Source organism: Microcaecilia unicolor, chromosome 1, assembly GCF_901765095.1.
Source record: "Microcaecilia unicolor chromosome 1, aMicUni1.1, whole genome shotgun sequence".
NCBI lineage: Eukaryota > Metazoa > Chordata > Amphibia > Gymnophiona > Siphonopidae > Microcaecilia > Microcaecilia unicolor.
In genome coordinates, this window is record NC_044031.1 from 164,317,783 (window position 1) to 164,331,086 (window position 13,304).

A 13,304-nucleotide genomic window follows, 5' to 3' on the forward strand; every position below is an offset into this window, starting at 1 on the left:
ATAGAGGAAGAAGCGACAGGTCTTAGCTGTCTGCTGGATATGAGCAGAGAAGGAGAGGGAGGAGTCGAAAATGACTCCGAAATTGCGGGCTGATGAGACGGGGAGGATGAGGGCGTTGTCAACAGAGACAGAGAGTGGGGGAAGAGGAGAGGAGGGTTTGGGTGGGAAGACAAGGAGCTCAGTCTTTGCCATGTTCAGTTTCAGGTGACGGTTGGACATCCAGGCGGCGATATCTGAGAGGCAGGCCGAGACTTTGGCCTGGGTTTCGACTGTGATGTTGGGAGTGGAGAGGTAGAGCTGGGTGTCATCGGCATAGAGATGGTACTGGAAACCATGTGATGAGATCAGTGAGCCCAGGGAAGAGGTGTATATTGAGAAAAGAAGCGGTCCAAGGACAGATCCTTGGGGAACTCCAACAGAGAGCGGGACAGGGGTGGAAGAAGAGCCATTAGAAGATACTCTGAAGGTGCATTGGGAAAGATACGAGGAGAACCAGGAGAGGACGGGGCCCTGGAATCCAAATGAGGACAGTGTGTCAAGAAGTAAATTATGATTGACGGTGTCGAAGGCGGCAGATAAGTCGAGGAGGATAAGGATGGAGTAGTGACCTTTGGATCACCAACCTGAGTGTATTGCTAATTAAGAACAAGACATTTTCTCACAATATAAAAGAAAACCTCATCCCACTCACAAACGTGCACACAAAGAAGAAAACAAACCAAGCCCCCCCGTCACAGACATTTACCATCACACACTCTTTTTTCTTCTCTATTGGTCACTCTGCCTCACCTTGTGCCTCCTCTCTTCTTCTGTTCCAGTTTCTCGTGGAACTAAATAACACTTCCTGGAGGGAGCTCCAATACAGGCAGACTTAAAATCAGATTCAATGAAATCTTGAAGCTCTGATTAGATTTTACATGGATTCTGATTTTTGCTGACTTTTCAGATTGAATGCTAAAAAAAAAGGTCACAGATTTTCAGTTAAAAGAGCTTTAAGAGTCACACTTTTTATTTTAGCAACAAGAATAAGAGCTTGCTCACATTTAGTGGTAGTACTAGCTAAATTAATCCAGAGCATGAAAAAAATCCCAGTTCTGGGAGACATCAGGACCCAATTTATCTGTCAGGCATCCATCCAAATGGAAATTGTTCTTCTGGATTAGTGGATAAATTGCAGAATACTGTGCTTTCCAATATGGCTTAAAATATTTGGAAATGTTGAAACCCCCTTTGGGGCCTGGAAGCACATTTTTAAAGGGAAACTGCCCGTGGAGTTTCTCCTTGAAAACTTGGGGCCCTGTTTACTAAGCCATGCTGGAGGCGTGCTTGTATTTTTAGCACACGCTAATCATTAGAATGTGCTAAGCGCTTCAGACGTCCATGAGAATATATGGGCGTCTCTAGCATTTAGCGATAAAAATGCTAGCACACCTTAGTAAACAGGGCCCTTGGTGTTGTCTGTATTATAGGTACACCTGTACCCACAGACTTTTCACCTATGTTGCAGAAGGGACAAGTACATAGCTTATATCACATGTTATAGTTTCAAAATGAAATTGGCACATGTGCCTTACTGGCTATGCCTTCTCTCCACCACTGGAATGCTCCTTTTAAACCCAGGCATTAGAAAAGGTACAGAGAAGGGTGACGAAAATTGATTCAGAATGCTGTAGCAAGACTAATAGAAGGTTGCAAGCAATGTGACCACATCACACCAGTTTTGCAAAAACATCACAGGCTACCAGTACAATACAGAGTTTAATTTAAAACTCTATTTCTTATCTTCCAGGTCCTTAAAGGAAATGGTGAAATGGTTCTGAGTACCTAAAAAATTGGATGAGCCTCTATACACCTCCAAGGACACTAAGGTCCTCTCAAGGACTATCACTAACCACTCCCTCTTCAAAAGACATTACACAATGTGATACCCACAAGCAGGGGCGTAGCCAGACTTTGGTGGGAGGGGGGTCCAGCGCCTGACGTGAGGGGGCACATTTTAGCCCTCCCCGGCACTGCCGACCCCCCCCCCCCCATTGCCGACCCACCGCCACTTTTGACAACCTCCCGCCCTCTCGACCCCCCCACCCCGCGAACCCTCGCCCGCCAACGTCCTCTTCGTCCTGCAGATAGTGAAAAAAGTCTTCGTTCTTCGTACAACGTGCAGGACGTCAGCATGCAACAGAAGAACGAAGACTTTTTTCACTGTCTGCAAGACAAAGAGGACGTCGGCTGGCGGGGATTGGGGTCCCCCTCCAGCAAAACTGAAGGTAGGCGATGGCGGGGGAGGGTTCATAGGGGGAGAGGGTCATCGGGAGAGGGATCCAGGAGGAAATCTACGGGGGCCCAGGCCCCCTCAGGCCCCACGTAGCTACGCCACTGCCCACAAGCAAGCCTTCTCCAGAGTAGCCCCCACACTCTGGAATGCACTGCCTGAAAGGCCTCACTTAACACAAGAATATCTCTACTTCAGGAAGCAGGTGAAAGCTTGGCTCTTCAAGCAGGCTTTTAAAGGAAGAAGTAACTAACTTGTTAGTCTCACAAGGAGTGACATGGGCTGCACATACTACAGGAGGACATGTTTATCCATTCCTACTCCAGCTGAGATAATATTTAACCATCTCTATGACCTCATGTGCACCTTTCTTTAAATGAATCACTTTATTTTCTAACTCCTCTTACTATCTTACCTATCTATATGTTAACCATGTCTCTGACCTCATGTGTAACTTTCTTTAAATTAGTTACCTTACTTTCTTCCTCTTTCTCTCTTACCTATCTATATGTTCTATCTTTGCTTATACCCTACACTGTCAATTAAAATGTTCTATTACATATTGTGTCAACATTGTAAGTAGTATAGTAAGCTGTAATTGTCTATTGCTCATGCTTGATTTATTCTTACTGTACACCGCCTTGAGTGAATTCCTTCAAATAGGCAGTAAATAAATTCTAATAAATAAATATAAATAAATAAAGGGAATGGGATGACTTCCCTATGAGTAATGGCTAAAGCAGCTAGGGCTCGTCAGCTTGGAGAAAAGGTAGATGAGGGGAGATATGATAGAGGTCTATAGAATAATGAGTGGAGTGGAATTGGTAGATGTAAATAGCTTGTTTACTCTTTCCAAAAATACTAGGATTAGGGGGCACGCAATGAAGCTACAAAGCAGTAAATTTAAAATGAATCGGAGAAAATATTTCTTCACTCAACATGTAATTAAACTCTGGAATTCATTGCCAGAGAATGTGATAAAAGCAGTTAGCTTAACGGGGTTTTAAAAAAAGTTTGGATAGCTTCCTAAAAGAAAAGTCCTTAAGCCGTTATTTAGATGGACTTGGGGAAAATCCACTGCTTATTTCTAGTCTAAGCAGCATAAAATGTATTGTACTGTTTTGGGATCTTGCCAGGTACTTGTGACCTGGATTGGCCACTGTTGGAAACAGGATACTGGGCTTGATGGACCTTCGGTCTGTCCCAGTATGGCAACACTTATGTACTTATGTAGGGGTTGGCAACTTTCAGCTACCTGGAAAAATCATGTGAAAATTGCCTTACCTAACAAAAGCACAGAGTTGCATTTTAGATCACGTTATTAATCTATATGATACATTTTTACAAGAAGACATTGACCTAAACTGGCTTTACATTTAACAAATTATTGGACTGATTTTCTAAACTGTTCTGAACAGGACTGACAGAACATTATAAGTAAGGTAAGCATGGCAAGGGATGCCAAAATTTGCTGGCTGCCATTCTTACCTTGATTACGGTGGTGCTAGACCCACACTCCAGCACGGCACTTCTTGCCCCTTCTGATAGACATCCTCATAGAGGCAGGATGCAGGAGTGTGGGCCTATGAAGAAAGGCCTCACAGCAGCAGGCCGGAAGGGGGGTGGAGGAGAGGGGGCACTGGCCAGTAGTTGTAAGGGGGTGCTAGCAACCCTGGCTCTATCCATAGTGCTAAAATCCATCTCTATAACATGTGTTATTTGCCACAAAATATTAAAATCCAATCTTAACGCAGTTTACATTATATTAATTGCACATTAACATGAACTAACATGGTAGTACACTTTTATTAAAGCAGCCTCTTGGTAAATATATAAACATTATTTCAGAAGGTTGGGGGGGGGGGGGGAGTCAGGAGAAAAGCAGTTTAATGAATATTAAAGGACTATGAAAGATTAGACCTCCTTCTAATCAAATGCTTAGAGTTGTTTCACATGTCGTGGGAACTTTGAAACTGAGAAACAGAGTGTTTGTCAAGGCTTTTAAAAGAGTAATATCTTTCAAACTTTGATGTCCAAGAAGTATAACCTTGGCACATCAGCACATACCTGAAGCCGCTTTATTGAATAAATGTAGCCAATTTACTCACAGTTAGCAAATCTTCAGAAGCATTGCCCTGAGGCAAGAGACTTCGTAGTTCTGAGAACTGTATCAGTAGTTGAAGATAGAAATCTGAAGAAAGGAAGCTTATTGTAGAGGTGAGATAGTGGTCAGGTAGGTGAAGCAGTTCAGAGATGGAGTGCTGGATTTGTGCAATATCTTGAGAGAAAAAAATGAACGAGGTAAAAACGAGGTCGTTGCGGGGGAGGGGGGGTAGCAGGACATGTGCTGTCTGAAGCAAGATGGAGAATGTCGGAGAAGTGGAGGTAAAAAAAGAACCTACACAAGCCCAGGGAGTGGAAGGTAAAGGGACCAATACGACAGAATCTGCCATCAGGTAGCAGGGGTGGTCCAAGAGGGCAGTCCTCGATTGGAGGGAGAGGTCATACCCTAGCTGAACTCTCAGGACAGAGATAGTAGGAATGACCAGGAAACAGCAGCAAGTAAACAAAGGAGCCAAGCTTAGCTGAGAAGAGGAGGAGGTTTAGCAGAAGAATAGACCACTAATAACAGACTTTATACAAATAAGCAGGGGTGGCTGCATTACATGTACGACTATATTACACACAATGCGTTGCTCATATATCTTTGCAGTGAGGACTGCAACAGTGAAAATCCTTAGAAGTGAGCATTAAACACACTTTAGGGCTACACTATAAACTAGTGTAAGGCTGCCAGGGGCAGAACAGTGTTAAACAGCAGAACAGAATATTAGTACGTTATGCTCTGCTGAAAATAATACATCTCAGAGAAATGTGAAATGCATTCTGTGTAATTGTGCTGACACATTAATAATAATAATTTTCACTTGCATAGCACCTTTCATCTACACATGGCATCCAAAAGTGCATTACAAATGCAACCTCTGAACATGTAATGGGCAAGAATAGAGTGACGATTATTTAATGTGAGCTCAACCTCTTTTAACATATCATTGATTAAGCTTTTTGATTATGACATGCAATAGGTCATTAGCAATAACAAATGGACAGTTGGTTTGGATGCATAAATATAGAAGTACTGTAGTGCTATTACAGTTGGAAAGCAAATCACCTTAGCTCTCCTTTAATCCTGTGTTTCCTGCTGGGAAATCTGAAATTTCAGGATTAAAGGAGAGCTAGGGTGGATTTGTTTTCTAAGAGTGTCTCTGTAAATTACACTGAATCATTTGGATAAGAAGGTTTGATTTTGCAAACAGCAGCCACTTTAAAAAACGTCCTTTTTTAAACATTTGTTTTAATGTAGTACTATAGCTTTTAATGCTTCTGCAGTCAACCTGAAAGTGTGATTATTTATTCTCATTACTTCATTAAGTAATGGGGAGGTAGGAAGGAAAGGACAGAAGAGGAAAGATGTGGGTATAGGAATCTGTGAAGGAAGAAAAACAATACCACAGCAAGTGGATGAATGTGGCCAGTTATAATAATGTTTTAATGAGACTTTGAACCCCCCCCCCCCCCCCCCCAGATGTTAAATCATAGCTGGTTGCTATCCTATATCATCTGTAAGAAAGCACAGAAGAGTTGTAACAAGCATGTCATTAGCGTACACACCCATCCATGTGAACAGCTAGTCCACAACAAAGTATTGTTATATATATCCCTAAGTCCTATTTCCAGATTGGACATTTGTACAGTAGCTCTGAGGTCAGTATAAATGAATACAATAAGTTCAGAGACTATGCAAGTGATGGATTTGTAATGATACTGTGAAAGGGAAAGGCACGTTCGTCCCAAGGTTACCTTGGGCAGGTTAGCTTTCCCTGAGAAACAAAGGACAGTATATTCTAAGCCAGATGCACAAATTTGTATGAAGAAAAACCCTTTTTTCCCTAGGTGGGAGAAGGGGAGAACTCAACCCCATCTGTAGCTAGAGGAAAACTAACAATGTTCACAGGAGTATAGGAGAGAAGAGGCCAGCGGGTTCCCATGGGAACAGAGGCAGTACAGTCTCCATCCCAGAGCAAGTGACTGCTTCTGGGAGCTCCAGGAAATGCCCCTGAGCTCTTTACAGACCTGGACACTAGTGCAAAGGAAGACTTGGACTGGCTGCCTACTACAAAGGAATCTGTTGAGCAGAAGGGGAATTCTTTTGAGGAGATGAAATTGAGCAATGCAAAGCATTTACTTTAACTGATGTAATCCCCTGGTAAATTCGATCTGAGAATTTCCTCATGGGATTACTGGTGTAGAACTCTCCAGATTCACTAGAGGGATAACAACATGAGTGGGAGAGTGAAGAGCCCAGCCCAGAGCGAAGTTTAGGAGAGAATAAGTGACAATGGGTGCCATAGTTGGGTGGAGTTGGAAGGTTAGTGAGCACATGATCTTTGGTTGCCTTCAGGTATCCTGATCAGGCCCAATAACCTAAGACTGAACTAAGGAGTAATTGTTGTTAATAAAAGTAGTAATTGTGAGGAGAGCTCTGGGTGGGTAGAAAGGGTTAACCCCCCGGGAGCAGATCAGGAAGAGATTGTTTGGTACCAGAGGCAGTAGGTCAAAGAAGTGCACCTCTGGAGGAGTAGGATGGATAGGGAGGTTCGATCCTGAGTCGGTCCGATGGCTGGGTAAAAGCCCAGTGGGACAGCTTGCCGTGGACGAAGTGGGAAGCCACAGCCTTGGATTGTTCTGCCAGAAAGGTTAGGTAATGGAGGACTGGTGGTACTGTAATTATATAAATACCCTTCAAAGGACTATTAATTTAGTAGCTGGAACCTTCACCAAAAAGTCTTGGATAGGCACAATAGTATCTTTCACCAAACTGAACTGTTGGTTAAGAAAAAATATGAAGTTTGGATATCTGCCTGTTGTAGCATTCCCATAGAGTTGTGTTTTGCAATTAACATAAAACCTGGAGTGGAGAGATTCTTTGGAGTGCAAGTGAAGTCAATTTACTCATAAACTGGTAAATAAATATAATAAAGAGTGTGGCTTAAAATCCTACGCCTACTGGGGTCAAGTATGGCCCTGGCCTACATCCAGCTCATTAAAACAGAACTGTTGTTTGTGGCCCTGGTTTCGGGTAACTGACCCGAAGAGCTAGCTGGTACCCAGAATTTGTGGTGAGACCAGGGTTACACTGATATAAAGAAGATTGGTTGCTATGTTCCCTTAGACCTTGCTGGAGGAGGTTGTTTGTTAGAGAAAAACAGTTCCTGTACTATAGGAGGGAAGGATGGGGCCCAGCTCCATGTATCAACTTCTAGACCTTCTGCAGGGAATCAAGTATGCTACAGAGTCTGAAAATGAAAGAGTAGATATATGTGAGAAACTAGCCAGAGTTTGAAGACTTTGCCTACAGATTGTTTACAGGAAGAAAAAAAAAATCTCTGGTTTACACTGTGAAAGGGATAAACCCAGGACTGGCTGGGGAACAGGTTTAAAAGCTTGCTGTTTCATTGCAGCTGAACTGTGGCTGGCAAGTTCTGTAAGAGCAGTCCTGTTTTGAAAACTATTTTTTCGTAGGTAAAACAAAAGTACACGACGGTGAATTTTGAAGTATATGACTGTGAATTTTGGAGATGTAAAGTGTACTCATGAGGATTCGATTTAAGTTTAGAAAAAAACCATTAAAGCACACTCAGCCTCTCTAAAACATTTTATTGGATTTTGTGCTCCTGACTTGTACTGGAATATTTTGATTTGTTAAAACTGTTCTGCCCAATGCTGTGAGGGAAGAGAATATGTTTGAGAATTGGCCAGCAGAAATGAGTTCACATTGGGAAAAAAATTGCCATGGGTCTGTAACTCCTATTCCTGCTTTCTAGCTGCTGAGAATATATGACTCTTATCAGCGAAGGGCGCTACCACAACAGGTTGGGTTATAATGTAAACCCCCTGGTGGCAGAGCAAGGTATTACAATGATGGTACCAAATATGTCACAGTGTTTCCCCCAAAAGACTCAACACCAACCAGGAAGTTTAACAATAAAAAGAAAATATTTTTTTATTATTTGAATTATGATTAGATGTTAATGAAATTTTACCAACTTGCAAATTTAACATATGTATTTCAATTACAGGTTTGCAACACAAATCAGTTTAGAAACATTGGGAACATTTTCAGATAAGTATAAATATTAGGTACATAAATCATTTAAGCATATTCAATTTTACAAAACACTAGATTCTTTAAACTTTCTTTTCTCCTGTCTTTCAGATTTCCGGAGACCTTCAAGGATTTCAACATGTAAGATTTCCTCTACTCTTTTTTTCTTCTTTTAGTTATCTCTCACTTATTGTTCAGGTTTCCTTTACTATTTTCTCTTATGTGCACTTTTTTAAATAGTTTCAGTCACTTAGCTGTTCTCTTTTTCTCTCTGGCTCTCTTGAACGGTGGGCGCCTTTTCTTTCAGGTGATGATCTCCAGCATCAACTTTCTTGCAGTCTTATCCCAGTAACATGTTCTCACCAATACAGCTCCCTCCCAACTGCCAGCCTGAGCTGTTTGTCACTCTCCTGAAAGTTCCATCAGCATGCAGAACACTCAGCGCATGCACACAGATCACTCAGTTTCACTGCACTGCTGAAGGAGCCAGGTAATCTTTTAAAATTTAACCCATAGGGTTATAATAACTGCTTAAATTTAATTGAGAATGTTGGTGATTGGAAGCCCAGCAATACATACCAGAAAAAGCCTGTCAAAAGACATCAAACAAGTTCACACTTTTGTCTGTTTCTTCAGGAATCAATATAAATATATTTGGTTTAGAAAAACATTACTTTTACTTAACGATGGAAAAAGCATGTAGTGTTGCTAGGGGATAAATTGAAAATGCTCTTCTTCCATTAGCATCACTCATGTCTATAAGTACTTCACTAGGTAAAACAGAGAGTTTAATTATGGCATTTAAACAAAACAATGTTTACGAGTCATGCTGTCTTTCTTGCTGGTAATTTAGTTGTGTTAGCTCTTGCTTAAGAAAATTGTGGTAAATTTCTGCACGAACTTAACACAGTGTTCATATCTAAGATATTGAATGCATGTGTTTTTTTAATACTATGAATTTTTATTTTGACTCAAAATCTCATGAATTTTGGCGAATGTGTGTCATGGTATGCTTACAGATACAGTAGCAATCCGGATGAAAAACTTTCCTCTTTTGGAAATTTTGAGCTTGTGCATATGGAAAATTGTCAATTTTGTTTTCATTTACAGCACCATTAAAATGTTCAGAGGAACTTAACAAATACTGGGGTCCTTTTACTAAGGTGCGTTGAAAAGTGGCCTGCGCTGGTGTATATGCGTGTATTGGATGTGCACACGTTCATTTTTCAGTGCACCTGCAAAAAAGGTTTTTTGGGGTGCCGAAAATGGATGTGCGGTAAAATGAAAATTTTGGACGTGTGTCCATTTTGGGCCTGAGACCTTACCGCCACCCATTCACTTAGCATTGAGGTCTCACGTGTTAACTGGGCGGTAATCATCGGTGCACATACAATGCTGATTACCTCCCAGTTAGTGCCGGAATATAAAATATATTTTCAGATGAGTGTAGTGGGCACATGTAAAAATTAAAATGACCACCCGGACCACATGGTAGCCGGGCAGTAGTTCCGAATTGGCACGCATTGGGCGCACGTAGGTGCCTACACGGCTTACTAAAAGGGCCCCACTGTTTCCAAAGAGATTTGCTGCAGTAAAAAGCACTTTATCTGCATAAAGAACACATATAAATGACCAGAAGTCCTTTACACCTGCTCTATGACTTTTCTCTCCAAAAAGCTTGCCCAAACCTTTATTTTTTCTCCACTATGTTATTAACCTTGACCACATCTTCCAGCAACAGATTCCGTAGCTTAATTGTAAGCTGCATGAAAAGAAAAAAAAAACCTTCTATGATTTGTTTTCAGTCTGCTCATTATTAGTTTCATGGAGTGTCTGCTTGCATGCAGTTTGAAACACTGAGGTGCTCTTGTCTTATCCTTCCTCAGTGCTCTTTTTACTCTTTGGCCATCTAGTGGTCACTGTGCTTTGTGCTTTGGATGCAGTTAAAAAATGTTGTGACATTAAGTGTTGCTTCTACAGAAAGCTTCTTCTATTAAGGCTCTCTTGGCTTGCTTTATTACTGTTTTACATCTAACTTTCCAGTGCTTGAGCTCATCCTGTTCCATTTTCTTCTTCAAGGTATGCTTTCCATTTTGTGAAAGAGGCCCTTTTAGCTTTCAATGCCTTTGCCACCTCTCCATTAAACCACACTACATGTGGTTTGGCCTTTTTTTTTAGCCTTTTTTAATGCACAAAAAATAAGAACAGCCATACCGGGGCAGACTATATTAGGAAACAGCATGCGTCAACTTCAGAATTACCCAGGACTTGTGGTAAAGGAAGAACTAAGTATTTGGGTTTTATCTTCTCCCGGCCTGGAAAAAAAAGTGGAGCAGTGTCTAGGAAAGGGGCTTGCCAAGCATAGAAATCACAAGCAAGGGATGTGCCTTAAGGAGTAATGTACCTACATATGATGTCAAAGGTGACTCACCCTTGGGGAATGAGGACTTGCTAGTTGGGAATTTACAGAGGAGCTTGGTGATTAGCCAAAGCTAGAACCTGGGAGACACAATTAGACTGGAGTCCCCCTGGCTTCAGGGAATGCATAGAAGTGAGAGAAATGCCTGGAAGTAATTTTCAGGGTCAAGGAATGGCTGCTCCCATACAGCTTGGTAAAAGAAGAAGATGGGAATCTTGGCAGAGGATCCAGAGAATCCCAGAAGAGGTGAGAACTCCTGAGTGAGGAACTAAAGGTTTGTGAGAAAAAGAAGAATATGAATCCAATTAGAAAAGGAGATTGAAGGAAGAAGAGAGAACCATTGTCTTTTTGGTTTTGTATTTTCATGTTTTGAGTTTCTGCCTGATCCAGATGAGCATTATTCATTTCTTTAATTCACAAAGAAAAGATATTTTATTATATGTACAGTCTTCTGGATTGGACAGTGGATTTCTTTGAAGTGACTGAGAGCTTTGAGGGAAAGGGTACGAGACATTGGAAGTGCAGAGTGTATGTTTAATGGATTAGGGCAATATTCCCCCTCCCTTCTTTTCAGGAACCCACAAAAATGTTAGGAGAGGTTTCCCCTTCCCTCTGCTGTAGGTTCGTGGAGCTGTATTACATAGTCCAACCAGGTATCAGCTACACTCTTCCTTTATGTATGTATTGCAAACTTAGCATTATGCCACTTACGTTGCCTTGGAAATACAAATCATATAGCCAATTTGTGTATGCAACTGAATTTATTAATGAGCCAATCAGCGCTGATCATTGGCTGCTAATAACCAATTATTGGTATTAATTAGCCTTAATTGGGAGTCATGTGCACATTTTATTCTATAACGATGTGCGCGTAACTCCTATAGCATGTAATTTCAGGGGGGCATGTTTAGGGGGCTTTTCAGGGGCATTGCTATTAGTTACATGCATTTTTCTAGAATACATCTGTTCAGTGCCTAATTTAGGCGCCAGCATTTACACCTGGTTTCAGCAGGCTTAAATTCAGGTGTCTTAAGTTAGGCGCAGATTAGGCACTTAGGCGCTATTCTATAAATTATGGATTTTTAAGCTTTGTATTCCAAAATCTAGGGCTCCTAAAAAATGCTAAACCCCATCCAGCAACAGCCCCTGGTATATGGAGTACAAGATCGTTACTTACAGTATATTATTTCACAGATCCCATGTAAACATGAAAAGATGCACCAGTAATGTGCCAAATGGGTTAATTTTGTGCATAGCACAAAGAACAGTGGAGACAACAAATAACGAGCCAACCAACGGTACACAAATAAATTTTAATGAGTATCTCCTAAATGACTTGACATGGGCCGTGTTTCAGCAGAATGGCATGTATCAGGAGTTTACATAAAAAATATAAAAATATAAAGCATTATGAGCATATAAAAATGCACATAATTGCCCAGATTAATACAACTATCAAAGCAATTATTTACCTGATATTAGGGAAGATATAATGCAAGCCTTACTGAGAGAGAGAGAGAGGAGAAGAAGAATTGGCAAGAGGGGAGCAGCATTAGCAGCTTGGGCGCTGAGTTAGCTCCAGGAAGCCAGGTGTGGCTTGCCCAGTCAGCTGAAAGCAGGATGAGCAAGATTGACAGAAGCCCGAGAGAGAGTGGGCTATGTTTTTCCATTTCCTCAAAAGCTGCCCCAAACCTAAGTCATTGATATGGGCTGAAACAGGATGACCTCGGGCAGTGAGCATTCAGAAACAGCCATGCTCAATGTGGAAGTTTGGCTGTGTCTTCCAAGCTACCCTTAAGAGAAGGAGGGGGGAGGGGAGTGAAATTCTGCAGCCTAGATCCTAAGTGAAAAGGAGCAGAGTCTCTGAACTGTGCCTGCTGTTATAAAAGTGTAACCCGGTGGGTTTATTTTATCTTTTTTTGGTTGGTTACCTGGGGACCAACGTTGCTTGGAGGCCCTCCGGGGCTTCCAGGCATCATTGATGGCCAGTTCCAGGGCTCTGGTGCCCATCGGGGTCTCCTGGGGGGAGTCATGCTGTTTGCAACCTCCCCCAACGCTGCCCGACCAAGAAGCGCTGTCTCCCGGCCAGGCGCTCTTAACAGAATGACTAGTGTCAGCCTGTGCAGGATGCATGGGCATGCACGCCTTTCCACGCATCCATGCCTTTTCACGCATGCACAGTAGCATTCCCAGACAAGTACATGGCCCAAAATGCATCCAGGGTCTCGATTTTTGAGGTGCCCTGGCAGGAGGCTACTGCGGTGACTTGCAGTGGTTTTCCACTGCAGCGGAGGGCCCTCCGGGACCTGGACCGGTGGTGGAGATCAAATGAGGACCCTTCTGGGGACAAGGTAAGGGAGCTGGTGGCCCAAGAAATTGCTTAGTTTATTTTTTTAATGTATTTTTTTGGTCCAGTTGGGCTGGCATTTAAGGGGTTAAGTTTTAAG